Source organism: Canis lupus, chromosome 21, assembly GCF_011100685.1.
Source record: "Canis lupus familiaris isolate Mischka breed German Shepherd chromosome 21, alternate assembly UU_Cfam_GSD_1.0, whole genome shotgun sequence".
NCBI classification, from domain to species: domain Eukaryota; kingdom Metazoa; phylum Chordata; class Mammalia; order Carnivora; family Canidae; genus Canis; species Canis lupus.
Window position 1 is genome coordinate 10,304,685 of NC_049242.1, and position 16,914 is coordinate 10,321,598.

At 35.7% G+C, this 16,914-nt stretch overlaps 1 protein-coding gene and 1 long non-coding RNA gene across 5 annotated transcripts in view; one reads left to right on the forward strand and one right to left on the reverse strand.

The window, feature by feature from the left end:
- The window catches only part of NAALAD2 (N-acetylated alpha-linked acidic dipeptidase 2), a 65,210-nt gene extending 61,305 nt beyond the window's left edge, over window positions 1-3,905 (reverse strand). Inside the window, exon 1 of one of the 4 annotated variants that reach the window (XM_038568339.1) lies at window positions 3,569-3,905. The gene's annotated coding sequence lies outside the window, so the exon portion shown is untranslated. Of the gene's footprint in view, window positions 1-100; window positions 591-1,580; window positions 1,721-3,568 lie in introns of those variants that run through there. The other 3 variants (XM_038568338.1, XM_038568340.1, XM_038568337.1) reach the window with 3 other exon arrangements.
- Window positions 684-16,914, forward strand: part of LOC119864954 — a 34,373-nt gene continuing 18,142 nt past the window's right edge. Inside the window, exons 1-3 of the long non-coding RNA XR_005375520.1 lie at window positions 684-826; window positions 11,406-11,525; window positions 14,105-14,177. This is a non-coding gene — a long non-coding RNA (uncharacterized LOC119864954). The remainder of the gene's footprint in view (window positions 827-11,405; window positions 11,526-14,104; window positions 14,178-16,914) is intronic.

Below are 16,914 nucleotides of genomic sequence, written 5' to 3' on the forward strand. Positions count from 1 at the left end.
TTTGTTAATACAGATACAAATTCATTATTAGGCTAAATTGCTCTTATATAATCCTTTCTCCCCTCCCTCTTCTTATATCCTAAGAGAGCCAATCTTGTACCTTCTAAGTTCAAATCCTATCAAATGGCTCACAGTAGGATTTGAAAAAGTGTGATCTGTACTAATAAGGTAGTACATGTAAATTCCTTAATATACCAATAATTAAGATTTAATAGAGGAGGAAGAGTGTTTAGCTGTGCCGCATATTCTATGTTTTGTCTGAAGATGTTGATCTTTCATATGAGAGGGATCACCTAGATGTTCACTGTACAAATATGGACATTATGCCATTAATTACATCACAGGTGACAAGACGATCTAGTTATCCAGATAGCAAGGTTCACTCCTTCCCCCCCCCCCAAAAAAAAAGTGAACGGTTGATATTATGATGGATGCAATTCATGACAAGAGAAACATCTTGGTTGAGCATTTAAAAAATCCTGGGTGCAAAAACTGCCAAAAATCAGTTTCAAACCTAATATAAGATTTTAGAATGTTAGTACATTGTACAGTATGCCATAACCTATAAGGCAAGTGAGAAGTTAGAAGGAGTATAGATAGAAAAGGGTAAAAGACTAATAAAAGCAGGAGGAAATTTTAAAAGAGAAGCAGGAAAACATGATTGGTTGATTTTCTTCTGATGTCACAATTACTCTACTCAACAGTAAATGTAGAAATTAGAAAAGTTAAAGTGTAAAACAAATACAGGGCCCCCAACTGTGGCCTCCCATTAACATGGGGTGTGTGTAACCATGATGTTAACATTCCAGACAGAAGCTTGGCATTGGTAAGTATTATTTGGCCTTTAAAGCAAATTTTCCTCCTCAGCACTTCTCTTCCCTTACCATTAACATGTGCCTTCAGCCCATTTTCAATGACAAGCTCTACCTAATGCTAAGATTGAGGGATTCCTCATGCTTTTTCTTGCAAAATTCTCATCATCCATCTTCATTTACAGTCTCTATCCTTGTGTACCTTCAGTATAATTCAATTATGAATAAATCTCTCTAGATTTTTTATCTCCCTTCTCATCTTTTCTCCACTCCATCTTACCTGATACTTGCTTTTCTTTGATCATAGCCCTTCCCTAAAAGCAGATAGCTTTCACTTCATGAGGAAGTAGAAATGTGTCCTATGGTGACTCATGAGGTCAGAGAGGAAGGATGAATCTTTGCTCTGCACCATTATTCCACTGTGTATGCTTTTTTGAAATTGCTGCCCTATGATTATAACAGTTGTTTCCTATTCTCATCCTTACACCTGGTTGAGTGCCAGGTGAGATGTTCTCCCACCTTTGTCAGTGGTTTTAATGGTTTCCTTGTAAATTCTGCGTATGCCTCTGGGCCTTTGCTCTTTGTTTTCTTTCTTACTTGGATCTAATCCATAAGTAAGTTCTACTGGCTAGGCAATCAAAATATAGTTTGAATCCAGCTGCCTCACCACTGTTTTAATCTTAGCTGCAATAATTTCTCATCTAGACTTCTGCATTAGCCCCTAAACTGGCCTCTGCCTCCACTGTTGCTAGGCCATCTGTGACTTACCTGAGTTTTTTTCCTAAAGTATCAATCAGATTTTGTTATTATCTTTCAAAGTTTTCTCACTAGACTTAAAAACAAAATCCAGACTTCTTGGAGTGGCAACCAAACCCACTTGATCTAGCTTTTAAATCTTGCACCTCCCTTTAGGGCAAGACAACAACTAAGGAAACATATCCAAACCAAATTCACAAAGACCAGAAAATTACCACATCAGCAGAGATCACCAGCATCACAAAGAACCAGACAATCCCAAAGGGAGGCATGTGATACTATGCTACGCTAGTGATAGTATTCATGCCCATATGTCTACAGAGGTAGGAGGCTTAGTAAACAGTAAATGGCCAAGAAAGTTCCTGGCCTTCTTCACATTATTGTCTGAGGGTCTCTAACAAGGTAAAGCAGCAAGAAAGTGGTATTCAACAATTTTAGAAGTGGAGACAGTTATTGGAAAAACTCATGTTTTTATTCTAGTTATTGAATGGTAACTCTTCTTCACCACCCAAACTGACCAAGAACTATATGATTCATCACAATGACGATAGAATCACTATCCTGCAAAACTTAGCCACAATGAAGCTCAGTCCTACAGTTTCCCAAACTTCACTGACAGTATTTGGGACTTAGTGCTTAATTTTTGCTAAATCTCTGACCACCCTGAGAAAGGCTTTCAGACATTTGCCAGGTTTTTCACTATTACTAGCTCTCATGTAGAATGCCTTCTTTTTCTTAGACCCAGACAAGCAAGGTTATTCATGAGTAAGTGAAAGAGGTTTTCAGATAACTGAGCAGTGACGTTATTATAGTCTTTGGCTTATAGAAAGAAGATGGAAAGTCAAGGGGAGAAGAAACAAAAGGGTAAAAGAATCGTGGTATGGTCCAAGATGCTGTGAAACAACTGGTTCAATGAATGCTCTCTGGCTTTCACAAAGACCAAAATTTTAGCAACCTATACAAACTTTTAAAACACAGGTCATTCTTTCACAACAACACTAAAGTTTTAACCAACATAGACATTTTGTTTACTTTTCCTTAAAGTCTCTTTTTCATAAATAGGAATGTTACCAGAATATTTTATAAAAGTTACTTTATGTGTGAACAAAATATCTGAGGGTAGCTTACATCTTGCAGAATAGGATAAAAGTCCCTGGAAACTAAATACATGCATAAAAAATTAAAAGACATTCTCAGGACTTTTTCTTCCAGAAGATTTAAGAAGCACTAAACTGAAACAAACTTGGAAAGATTGGCAGACCCCAGGGCTGTTATCCTGGTCATTCTTATTGTCAATTTTATACCATTTCTTCCTTGGTTAGTTTTGGTGAAACCAAATTTAAAACTAATCTATAAATACAGAATTTAGAGTGAGGTAATTCCTATTTACTTTCCACTTTAAAAATTGCTTTTTTATACTTGCTCTATAGGCATTGGGAAACAGCATCTTACCCAAATGAAAGGTGTTGACTATACTTAAAATAACTCAAAAATTAAATATGTAATTACCATATGACCCAGTAATTCCACTTCTGAGTGTTTGATGAAAATGAAAATACCAATTCAAAAAGATATCTGCACCCCAATATTCACTGCAGCATTGTTTACAATAGCCAAGAAATAGAAACAACATAATGTCTATTGATGGATGAATTGATGAAGAAAATGTGGAAGAAGGAAGATGTCAGAGTATGATTTTGAGTCTCCACCTCCCACAGACATGCCTTGGCAGGAGACCCAGCACAGAAGCAGCAGTTTGAAAATCACCTGAGTTATACGTGAAGAAAATTTATTGACTATTTTTAGGACATGTGCCTAAAAGGGATCTGTGGGAAATTTCTCTGGAAACAAGAGTGCTGACAGGTGACATTTTTCTAGTCCTCCTTCAGCCTAGATAACCAATAGTTGCAGTACCAGTTCTGACATTCTCCATTTAGTTTGTTAACCTTGCTTGCCTGCCCTGGCATTTCCCTATAACCTGTCCCACCCAATTTGCTTACCTCAGCAGGCAATCCCTCCAAAGAGCTCCTGCCCTGCATCACCTAGCAGGCAGCTTCAGTCAGGACTGGTGCCCCTCCAAAGTGGCTACTGCCCCACAACACTGGACAGGTGGCCTCAGCTGGAACAGGTGCCCCTTCAAAGTCATAGGAAAGCTAATCCCACACACCAGTGTGCCCGCAGTAGCTGCAGCTGGGCCTCTCAGGTAGCTGTACCAAAAGCAAACCCTGCTCCACCAGTGCATCAACAGCAGATGCATCTGATCACTGCAGACAGGTGGGATAAGATCTGGCCCCACCCACCAGCACACCTGCTATGACTGTAGCATGGCTTCTCAGTCAGCCATGCAGTGGACAAGCCCTATCCACCAGTTCAGCCAGAGAGTTGAGGCTCAGTCACAACAGGAGGGCTTACACAGGCCACAAAGGGGACACCCTTGGAGCTCCTGGTTATGGTGACCAGGGTGGGGGTTTTGTTACAGGGCATCATGGATGCCTACATAAGGTCACTACTTTCAAAACCTATATAATACATATAAACAAACACAGAAAGTCAGACAAAAGAAGGAGATTGAATATGTTCCAAATAAAAGAACAAGATAAAACCACAGAAAAAGAACTAAATGAAATGGAGATAAGCAATCTACCTGATAAAGAATTCAAAGTAATGGTCATAAAGATACTCCCTGGACTGAGAGAAGAGTGGATGAACCTAGTGAGAACTTCAAAGAGATAGAAAATGTATCAAAGAACTGATCAGAACTGAAAAATAAATGAAATTTTAAAATATGTTAGAGAAAACACAATCAATAGCAGATTAAAGGATGCAAAAGAATAGATCAGCAATCTGGATGACATGGTAGTAGAAAGCACCTTAGCTGAACATCAAGAAGAAAAAATAATTAAAAAATAAGGCTAGATTAGGACATCTGCAACAAAAATCAATCATAACAACATTTATACTACAGGAGTTCCAGAAGGAGAAGAGAGAAAAGGTGAGAGAAAACTTATTTGAAGAAATAATAGCTCGTAAATAGCTAGGATAAATTCCTAGAAACATACAATCTTCTAACATTGAATCAAAAAGAAATGGAAAATTTGAGCAGTCCAGTTACAGTTACTAGTAACAAAATCAAAATAAAACCAACAAACAAAACTTCAGGACCAGATGGCTTCACAGGTGAATTCTACCAAACATTCAAAGAAGAGTTAGTACCTATTCTTCTCAAAATATTACAAAAAAAAAAAAAAAAAAAAAAGAAGAAAAGAAAAGAAAGGAACATTTCTTAATTCATTCTATGAGACATTACCCTGATACCAAAATAGGACAAAGACACTACAAAAAAGAAAATTATAGGCAAATATCTCTGATAAACATAGATGAAAAAATCCTCAACAAATGTTATCCAACTGAATTCAACAATACATTAAAATGATTATTTACCACAACCAAGTAGGCCTTACTCCAGGGATTCCAGGGTGGTTCATCATCCTCAAATCAGTCAATGTGATGCATCACATTAAATAATAGGAAGGACAAAAGCCATATGATCATCTCAATAGATGTAGAAAAAGTATTTGACAAGGACATCTGGGTGGCTCAGTGGTTTAGCATCTGCCTTCGGCTCAGGGCGTGATCCCAGAGTCCCAGGATTGAGTCCCATATTGGGCTCCTTGCATGGAGCCTGCTTCCCCTGTCTTTGCCTCTCTCTCTGTGTCTCTCATGAACAACAACAACAAAAAAGCATTTGACAAAATACAACACCTGCTTATGATATATATATATATATATATATATATATATATATATCCTTAACAAAGTGGTTTAGATGGAACATATCTCAACGTAATAAGGCCACATATAAAAAACCCACAGCTAACATTGTACTCAATGATGAAAAGCTGAAAGATTTTCTTCTTACACTAGGAATAAGACAAGAATGTCCACCATAGCTCTAGAAGTTCTAATCACAGCAGTAAGACAATAAAAAGAAATAAAAGGCATTCAAATTGGTAAGTTTATTCTGGCCATGCTAAAGTTTGAGAACCACTGTCTCTCTAGACAGAGAAATTCATCTTGATACCCAAAGAGAAAGGCAGTTGCTTTCATAGATTTACAGAGTGGGAGGAATCAACTCAAAGTCTCCCAGTTAGTGCAACCAGCTGCAAGTCTAGTGTTTCTGGTTGATACCCATTCTTCATCTAGTCCCATCATGGGTCCATCTTAATCTACTCCTGTGAACAAAACTGTGACAATAACCATCAATATTATACCCTGTTTACATCTTATATGCAATAGGGAGTGAGAGAGAAAATATTAGATATAAAACATATACCTAATGCAGTATAGAAGGAGACAAAAAGGGTTAGAGTTCTTGTGTCACCAATGGATCATTTTTCATGTTCAAATCTCTTTAAAAGGTATGTGACTTTTTAAGAGAAAATAATACCAATAAGCGTGGGATTTATAATATATATAAAAATGTATAAAAATAATAATAAAGAGTCTGGTCTATATATGTCCTATAAGAGATGTGCTTTTTTTTAAAAAAAAGAGAGGATTTTTTAAAAAGATTTTGTTCGACAGAGATAGAGCACAAGCAGAAGAGGCAGAAGGAGAGAGAAGCAAGCTCCCCACTGAGTAGGGAGCCTGATGCGGGGCTCAATCCCAAGATCTTGAATCATGACCTGAGTCAAAGGCAGACATTTAACCTACTGAGCCACCCAGGCGCCCCTAAGAAATGTACTTTAAGTGTAAGTACAAATTGGTTAAGAGTGATAGGATGAAAAAGATATAACTTGATAATACTAAGCAAAAAAAAAAAAAAAAAAAAAAAGCAAGATTGGCTTTTACTGTATTAGAGAAAGTATGGAAGTATGGTTAAGAACAAAGAATATGCGGATCCCTGGGTGTCTCAGCGGTTTGGCGCCTGCCTTTGGCCCAAGGCGCGATCCTGGAGTCCCGGAATCGAGTCCCCCATCGGGCTCCCTGTACGGAGCCTGCTTCTCCCTCTGCCTGTGTTTCTGCCTCTCTCTCCTCTCTCTCTGTGTCATCAATCAATCAATCAATCAATCAATCTTTTTTAAAAAAAAGAACAAAGAATAGCAGGGCTAGGTAGACAATTTTTTAGTATATATTTTTTGTATTTTGTCATTTGGTAAAAAAATTATTGAAACTTGCTAGTTTTCTTTTATTGCCTTTTCTGTCATTTCAGTGACAGAAAATTTTTTCCCCAATTATTTTATCATAGTAAAAGGTTATTTTAGAAGATAAAATGGTCAATTCACCAAGGTGATATAAGGACCTAAACATTTAGGGCTGAACTAACAGACCTTCAAAATTCATGAGGCAAACACAGATAGAACTGCAAGAAGAAATAAGAAATCCACAAGTAGGATTTGATACTCCTCTGTCAATATTTGACTGAACAAATAGATGCAAAATCAACATACACAGGAGATGGTGACTCTACTTACTGGTGGCAAGCATTGCGTAATATATAGAATTGTCAAATTGCTATGATGTGCACCTGAAGCTAATAACATTGTATATTAACTATGCTTAAAAAACATAGTAGATGAAACATTATCAACCAACTTGAGGTCATTAACATTTATGAAACACAGCACCCAGTAACAGCAGATTAAGAAATCTTTTACATTGTGCACATGTAACGAGGTAGTTCACATTCTAGGTCATAAAATGTATTTAAACAACTTTGAAATGATGAAAATTTACACAGTATGTTATCTGAGCATAATGGAATTAATTTAGAAATCAACAACAAAGATTCATAAAATCTCCAATTATTTAGAAACTAACATTTCTAAACAATTTATAATTCAAAAAAGAAATATATAGGAAAATTGGAAAGTATTTTGAGCTCAGTAAATAAAAACACAACATGCCAAAATCTGTGGGATGCCTGTAAGGCAGAACTTAAGAAAGAACTGTCTAGCACTAAAAGCCTCTGCAATTAGGAAAAATGGTCTCAAATCAATGACTTCAGATTTAAGAATAAAAAAAGAATTAAACCCAAAGTAAACAGAAGCACAGAAATAATAATGAGCAGACACCAATGATATAAAGAAAAACAATTGAGAAAACCAACAAAACCAAAACCTACTGACATTGGGGAAGATTGGTAAACTTGGTTAACTTGACATCACTGTTGATTGTACAGATATTAAATGAATAGTAAGAAATTGTGGTGAACAACTTTCTGCCAATACTTTAGGCAATTTGGATGACAAAGAAAAAAATTCTAGAAAGAAACTTTAGCAAAAGACCACCAGAAACACACTTGTAATTTAACAAATTGGGTTGATAATTCGTTTTAATGAGGGAAAACATATGCCGGGGGAATCATGTTGGGGTCTGAGGAATAGAGTATTAGAAAGAACCTATTATAGGATTTGAGCTTTGGCTGATGGATTTGAAGGGGAATCTAAGGAAAAAGAAGTTTGCTCTAATTGGGTGCTGTCAGCAAGCAGAGACATGTGATTCATCCATTTTATTCTTAGGTCTTTCACTCAAACTGAATATAGTATTTTCATTAATAAGTATGTGATTACACTATGTTGCATCTGCATAATCAAATAGTATTCAGCAATACAATTATGCACACAACAACAGACAAATCTCAAAATAAATGCTAAGTGAAAGCAACTGGGCAAAAACAACTATATGGTATATGATGTATTTACACACAATTCTAGAAAATGCAAGCTCATCTCTAGGACAAAAGGCAGATCAGTGGTTGCCTAGAAAGCAGCAACCTGGAGGGTCAGGGGAAGAAGATTAAAAAGTGGCAGGTGGAAACTTTGTTTATTGTTGTTCATTATCTTGATTGTGGTGGTGGTTCTAGACATGTATACATAGGTAAAAACGTATCAAACTGTGCAGTGTAAAGATGTATACAGCTTATTGTTAATCCTACTTCAATAAGGTGGTTCAAAAAGAAAAGATAAAGAGTCATTATTTTCCTAAGTTTTAGACAGTCACTTGCATCAGATATAACCTTCAATCAATATACCTTTTCTTCATCTATAGAAATTAGAAGTTGCATCTCAGTGCACACATATTTTTTAATGGAATGGATTTGAAAGTAATCTGAAAGATTAATTGAAATCCAAGACTTATACATGAGTCTCTATTTCCCCCATATGTATCATAGGTAAAATAGCATTTTCTACCTTTCATATATTGGCAATATGATGACTCACTACTATCTTAACATTTATTACATTTATAATATCATAATAAATTACAGGCCTGAGTTTACAGAATCCAAGTAGGAAAACTCAGAACGCATTTTGTTCTTCTTCGACCAATGGTGATTTTTTTCCTACTTCTCTATCTTGATTCCTACTCAGTACAAGATGTCCAGAAAATTATTATCTGCCCTTCATCAGATAATATTGATGATAAGAACCACAGATAATAAGAACCACTTCATCAATGAGTGATGGGCCCCATCCAGACAGGCTGAGAAGTATTTATTTAAAAGGTAGACTATTTTTACAGAAAAACATTTTTAACAATCAGAAAAATCATCATGTACATCATGTTTAAGAATCAGTGAGGACAAAACTGAGTTTTAAAAGATTTCAAACAGGCTTATATTATCTTTTATCCTTTGCTACCACTCCCTAATTTTATTGAGATGTAGTTGGTATATATCACTGTATACATTTAAAGTATAGAGCATGATGGTTTGCTGAAACCATCATGTTTTCATCAAATCATGTCATGTTTCATGAAATTATTACTGCAATAAGTTTACCTAGTATCCATCATCCCACATAGACACAATAAAAAGAAAAAGCAAAAAAAGAGGGAAAAAGTTTTTCTTTGAAATGAGAACTCTCAGGACCTACTCTCTTCACAACTTCCCTGTATATCCTACAGCAGGGTTAACTGTAGTCATCATGTTGTACATTATACTCCTAGTGTTTATCTTATAACGGGAAGTTTATACATTTTGACCACCCTCCTCCTCCTTCTACTCTCTGCCTCTGGTAGTCACAAATCTGATTTCTTTTTTAGGAGTTTAATTTTTAGATTCCACATATAAGTGAGGTTACACTATATTTGTTTTTCTCTGACTTCTTTCATTCAACATAATGCCCTCAAGGTCCATCTATGTTGTAAGGAGCAGGACTTCCTCATTTTTTATGGCTGAATAACATTATATTGTATACCACAATTTCTTTATCTGTTCATCTGCCAGTGGAAACTTAGATGATTTCATGTCTTAGCTATTACAAATAATGTTACTAAGAACATGGGGATGAAAATACCATTTGGATGATTTTATTTCCTTTGGATAAATTCCAAACCTATAGATGGCTTTTGGTAGTATTGATATTTTATCAATTATTTCCAATCCAAGCATGATACCTTTTCATTTATCAGACCTAATTGTTGGATCACATGGTAGTTCTATTTTTTATTTTTTGAGGATCCTCTGTTCTGTTTTCCATAGTGGCTGTACCAGTTCAGAAATCCATCAACAATGAAAAAGAGTTCCTTTTCCTCTACATGTGTGCCTGCATTTGTTACCTCTTGTCTTTTTGATGATGGCTACTAGAATAGGTGTGAGATAATATGTAATTGTGGTTTGGGTTTGCATTTTCCTTATGACTAGTGATATTGAACATCTTCTCAGCTACTCGTTCCCCTTCTGTATATCTTCTTTGGGAAAGCATCTATTCACATCTTTTACCCATTTTTAATTTTAGATTTTTTTTATTGTTGAGTTGTAGGAATTCTTTACATATTTTGGACACCAACCCCTTATCAAATAAATGGTTTGCAAGTATTTTTCTCATTCTGTAGGTTGTCTTTTCATTTTGTTAATGGTTTTGCTTGCAGAAGCTTTTTAGTTTGAGGTAGTCCTAAGTGGTTATTTTTGATGTTATTTTGATGCTTTAGGTGTTATCAAAAAAAAAAAATCATTGCAAAGATCCCTGTCAAGAAGCTCTTTTCCTAGCTCTTCTTAGCAGAGTTTCATCATTTCAGGTCTTACATTTAAGTCTAATCCATTTCCAGCTAGTTTTTGAGTAGTGTAAGATACAGGTCAGGTTTCATCCTCTTACATGCAAATATCCAATTTCCCCAACACCATTTAAGAGACTGTCTTTTGTTCATTTAGTATTCTTGGTTCTCTTGTCATATTATGAGTTGACTGTATATGATTGGGTTTATTTCTGGACTCTTGATTCTATTCCATCAATTTCTCTATTTTTATGCCAGGACCATATACTATTTTGATGACAATAATTATGCAATATAGTTTTAAGTCATAAAGTATAATTCCTCCTGCTGTGTTGTTCTTTTTCAGGATTTCTTCAGCTATTCAGGAATTTTTGTGGTTTCATAGAAGTTTTAGGATTTTTTTCCTACTTTTGTTACAAATGCCATTGGAATCTTCATAGAGATTGCATTAAACCTATAGATAGCTTTTGGTAGTATTGATACTTTATCAATATATTTCCAATCCAAGCATGATACCTTTTCATTTATTAGACTTAATTATTAAGGGTTTAAGGAAATTGACCTCATGCCACATACATCAGGTTGTATATAAATATTTATCGGGATCCCTGGGTGGCGCAGCGGTTTGGCGCCTGCCTTTGGCCCAGGGCGCGATTCTGGAGACCCGGGATCGAATCCCACGTCGGGCTCCCGGTGCATGGAGCCTGCTTCTCCCTCTGCCTATGTCCCTGCCTCTCTCTCTCTCTCTCTCTCTCTGTGTGTGTGACTATCATAAATAAATAAAAATTAAAAAAAAAAAATAAATATTTATCAATATCCTTTTGTGTTATGTATTTTCAGGATCATTTTTGTACGATTTCTCTGTCCCAAATTCGACATTCATTTGAGATACTCAAGAGGAAGATAAGGATAATGGTATTTCTTGTAATTTTTAATTTCCAGAGGTATTGGATTTCTTAGGTGAAGTATATTGGATTTATTTTTTTTATATAGAACATTTTTTTCAGATTGTATTTATTTGAGAGAGAGAGAGAGAAAGAGAGCACGAGCAGGGAGTAGACATAGAGGGAGAAGCAGACTCCCCCCTTGAGCAGGTGGCCTTATGTGGGACTTGATCCCAAGATCTTGGGATCATGACCTGAGCCAAAGGCAGACACTTAATGACTGAGCCACCAGGTTTCCAGTATATTGGATTTCTTAGGTTTAGGAGTACATAATGTCTTCGCATTAGAATCATCAGGAAGCTTTGAACATGCTAATGATTAAAGCCCAATCACAGAGATTTTAATAATTGATCCAATACAGGTATTGGTAAAATGAAGAGCTCTCCGGGAGGATAGGACTGTAAACCATGAGTCTATAACCTGTAACTCAAAGTTTGGTCAAAGATCAGCAGCCTAAGTACCACCTGGGAGCCTTCTCAGGTTTCATTATGGATGTACTCATTGTCAAATTTACTCATTTTGACAGGATACTTATGTAGACTGAGGAAAAAAAAAATACTAACCTCAAAATAAGTTAGTAAATGCCTTATTTTTCATACTGAGGACAATAGCCTGGGAGACAGTATTTCAGATTGCTCTGAAGAACTGCTCCAAAGCTTGTTAGCTTACAGGGAGATTATATGCAAAGAGGGAAAGGGATGTATGTGCTTGCAAGGTATTTTCCAAATACCTGTGCATCAGAAGGTATAATTTTTCTGGTTGTAAATATTAAGGTTTACTGATTTCCATGGAGACACAAGAAAGACCTTTAGGTAATCTTAATATATTATGTCTCTATCATATTGGATTTTTCAAAATTACTGCCTGCACGCCTCTGCCTAACTGGTTTTCCAGTTCTTATTTTTGTTATCTCTTTGAGATCACTTGAGATAGTTCTAGAAGGTTGACATTAGGCACCTACTGTAATGTTAGGCACACCCACCTCACTGAAGTGTACTTTAATTTGGAGAAGCATTGGTCTAGAAAACATACACACTCCAATGGGATTCATGTTCTTTAAAAAAGTTACCTTGAGTACAAGTCCTTCAAATTGTGTTTCTCAAGAGACTAAATTTTTGTAACTTTTAGAATGAACTTTCATTTTTCAGAGAATAAAAACCCCACCTCACTGTTCTTGGTTTATAGTTTAGATTTTAATCAGATTATCTGACACACATTTAACAGATTAAACTATTAAAATAGGGACACCTGGGTGGCTCAACGGTTGAGTGTCTGCCATTGGTTCAGGGTGTGATCCTGGGGTCCTGAGATCAAGTCCCACGTCGGGCTCCCTTCAGGGAGTGTACTTTTCCCTCTGAGTATGTCTCTGCCTCTCTGTCTCGTTGTGTCTCTCATGAATACATAAATAAAATCTTAAAAAAATAAACTATTAAAATATATTACCACGAATGAAGTTCCCGGAGATAAATACCTACAAACTATTTTTAAGAAAAAAGTCCTTTCTTAAGTTGCATCATATCTGAGAAATCCTGAAAGCAGAAAATGGCTCTTGCGAGGATCACACACCCTTATTACTTTTTCTAATAGCCTGTAATGGAAGAAAATTTCCACAAGGTGACAGTAGCGCATCAATTCCAGTCTCTGAAATTGAAGAGCTAAGATTTTTAAGGATAAAAATGGCCTTTCTGAATTCATTCTACTGTATGGAAAAAACCTATTAATTCAAACTGCTTTAATTACTTACAGTCTGATATATCTTTAATTGCTTGAATGGTTTTCATTTTCATATTTTTAAAGGAAGTAGTAGTATGCATATTGACTGATTTGACCTATGAAGGTGTTTTATTCTATTTTTAGAAGTAGGTCTTCTAGAAAAATGTTAAACTTCCATAACTGATGGACATTAGTTTTTATTTTGTTAAAAAGTAATGAATCCCCACAATATGCCTGATTTTTTTTTTCAAAGGGTGCATAAGCAATTCAAAAGTAGGATAGCCTTTTTTTTTTTTTTTTTTTTTTTTTTTAGGATAGCCTTTTTAACAGATGGTGCTGAAGCAGTTGGATCTCCACAGGCACAGTAATGAACTATGACCTAAATTCACATCTTATACAAAAACTAAGTCACATCATAAAAGTAAAACAGACATAAAAGTAAAACTATAAAACTTTAAGAAACAGGAGAAAAGTCCCTAGGACTTGGGATTAGGTAAAGAATTTTTAGGCTTGACAACAAAAGCACAATCCACAAAAAGAAAATATATAAAACTGGACTTCCTCAAAATTAGAACTTCTATTTGGGAAAGATGTTGTGCATGAAAAGACAAATCATATGCTACAAGAAATCATTTACATACCACATATCTGAAAAAGGACTTGTATCTAGAATAAAGAATTCTTAGAAGTTTAAAAAAATCTATCCAATTAGAAAATAGGCAAATAGACATGAATAGACATTTCACTGAAAATGATATACAGATGGTAAATAATGAAAATATATTCAATATATTTAGCTCTTAGGAAATTGCACATTGAAAGCACAATGAAGATCACTATTTTTTTCAGATTTTCATTTTTTTCAATTTTCATTTTTTTCAGTGTCAACACCAAATGCTGGCAAGAATGGAAAGGAACAAAATCACACATACATTGCTGATGGGAATATACAATGGTATAGTAAATCTGGAAAAAAAGCATAGCAGTTTCTTACAAAACTATGTGCTAACCGTAGGACCCATCAACTGAGCTCTTGGGCATTTATCCTAGAGATGGTTTATGTGCACACAGAAACATGCACATGATTGTGTACAAGTTGTATCCATATTAGCCCTAAACTGGAAACAACCAAAATGTTCATCAATGTGGGAATGGTCAAACAAACTATGCTACATCTATACGTGATATACTACTCAGCAATAAACTATGAATATATGCAATACCCTGAAGTGATCCCAAGGGAATTATGTTGATTTTAAAAGTCAATCTCAAAAGGTTTTGAAAAAAAAAAAGCCAATCTCAAAAGGTTTTGAAATGAATGATTCCATTTATTAAGTTAAATTGCTAAACCATTTACTCAATTTAGTTATTTCTTAATGTTTGTACCTATTTGCTTGAGGATATGTGCATCTATAGTTGGATTCCACCTATAAAACTGTGGTCACATGAGTAAAACACTTTGAAAAATTTAGTGTATAGTTACCCCTATGTAAGCTTATGGCTCCTCATTTGTAACAGCTGCATAGTATTTCAATTTATAGTTAATGGCACATGGCCAGGTTTGTTTTTTGGTTTATGTTCTCATGTTGTATTAAATTTATGTTCTCATGTTGTATTAAAAAAATGTTGTGATGCACGAAGATACAAACACAAGGAGGCTTTTCTGTATCTTTGTCAAATAATGTTGAATTAAAATTACAGCTTTAAATCATGTGCGTATTCAGCATTTTAATCAATAGGGCTCCTGAATCTGCCGCAAGAGCTGATAGAGCAAGAGGATAACAAGACAGCGTCTACAAGAAAACAATGTGATGAGGTGTCCCCCATGAACCCCAGATGGAGCAAGTGAAGCTAAACCGCCAACATCTAGAGAAATCACCACTGTTTTGGAGGACATAAAAGAAAGGCAACAGGGTTTCCAAGATCTCTAAGAGCTGGAAAACTTAGAAGCCCAACTGATAATAAACACTCTCAAATTTGGAGATTCCTGAGTAACATGAAGAGTTCAGTGGAGTAACCTAAGAGCAGCAGCTGGGTCCAGGAGAGGCTCCCCTGTTCTTGACTTGTAGGGGACAGTGAGGATGGCAAAAGCTGATGGAATGAGTGGTCTGTACCTATGAACCCACCAAACCAACAGCCTGCAGGACACAGCCCTGACCTGAGGAGAAAATTCAGGAAGTCAATTATTATTTGAGCTAAAAAAGGACACTGAGGCCCCCAAAAAAGATTTGACATGTAGATTATCTCCTAGTTCCAGGAATACCAGATGCTGTGCATGGAAAACAGGAAGTCTGATATTATAATCTAGCCCTTTTTATTAATCTGGCCAGTCTCTATTCTACTCAGATCCATCATAAGCCAGATGGATGCTCAGCATATAGTATCTAATAGTTCCTTGGGAAATAGATGCTAAGAGAGCCTTCTTGAACTCCTACCTGTGGGTTGAAGTATTGATCTGAAACATCACTGGTTCTTGATTCTGCTCAGCATTTTTATCAGAGGCGGGGATTCCTTCCTCCTGTGAAGAGCTATAAACTCTATGTGTTCCCAATCAATGATCCTGTCCTGCTATCTTAGAAACAGTGTTCAGTGTGACCTCTCTCCCCTCAGAAAAAAACATATATTCCTTCTAATTCCTCCTCATTCGTTCTCTCTCTCTCCCTTCTATTCCACCAGCAGATACATTTTTGTATGCTTTCTCCAGAATTTTTAAAAAACCTTCTTCTTTTAGTGTAGTGGTGATGAGCACAGAGTATATTTAACTTCAAAGACAAAAACATATGTAGGATAAAATGGACAGAAAGGAACATAATTAGCAGGTACTCTGATAATGTAGACATGATGGAACAAAGAAGAATGGGAGAACAGAAGGAAGGTCTGAGGTGGTCTGAGCTTACAGACCACCTCATCTATGATGCCCAGAGTCACAGGATCTTATGTGTAAGCTGTAGGCATATTTACTACCACAAGTGAAACATTTAATGTTAGTATTACTATATTAAAGGGGAGGATGAAGAATAGCATGGGGAGGGGAAGGAAGATAATACAAGCCAATGTTGTCTCAGTTTGCAGACAATGACTACTGTCAAAAGAAAAAGATGACTTCGGCAAATTATATCAGGAATCCATCAGAATAAAATCCAACCTTCCTAAATATCTTAACACCAGAACAAAATCAACAAATACAAATAAAATAGGAACAGACAGATATGGGCATATAACCCATAGTGGAAAAATATGACAACCTAAATAAAACTATACAAAACTTTCATGTCAATAAAGGTAAATGAACTTTACTTTCTTATTAAAATAAAAAGATAGTGTCAAATTAAAACACAATGCAAAACTCAATTCTGTGCTGAATGTAAGATATATTTCAGAAAAGTTAAAAGCAAAAGGATGGAAGAAAAGTAAAAGGATGAGTAATAAAAAGATTTCTTTATGGAGGAACAGCAGAAAGTGAACATGTGATGTATGTGTTCATGTTTTTACACTTACACTAGCATGAGCTTATTTCAAGTGTTTACACTACTAGTGTGTTTATTTGAATGTGTAAAGAAACTATCTTTTTAAAAAGATTTACTTATTTATTTTAAAAAGAGAGCACAGGGGTGGGGGAAAAGGCTGAGGAAAAGGGAGAAAGAATCTCAAGCAGACTCCAAGCTGAGCGTGGAAGTGGGTCCCCTCTCACA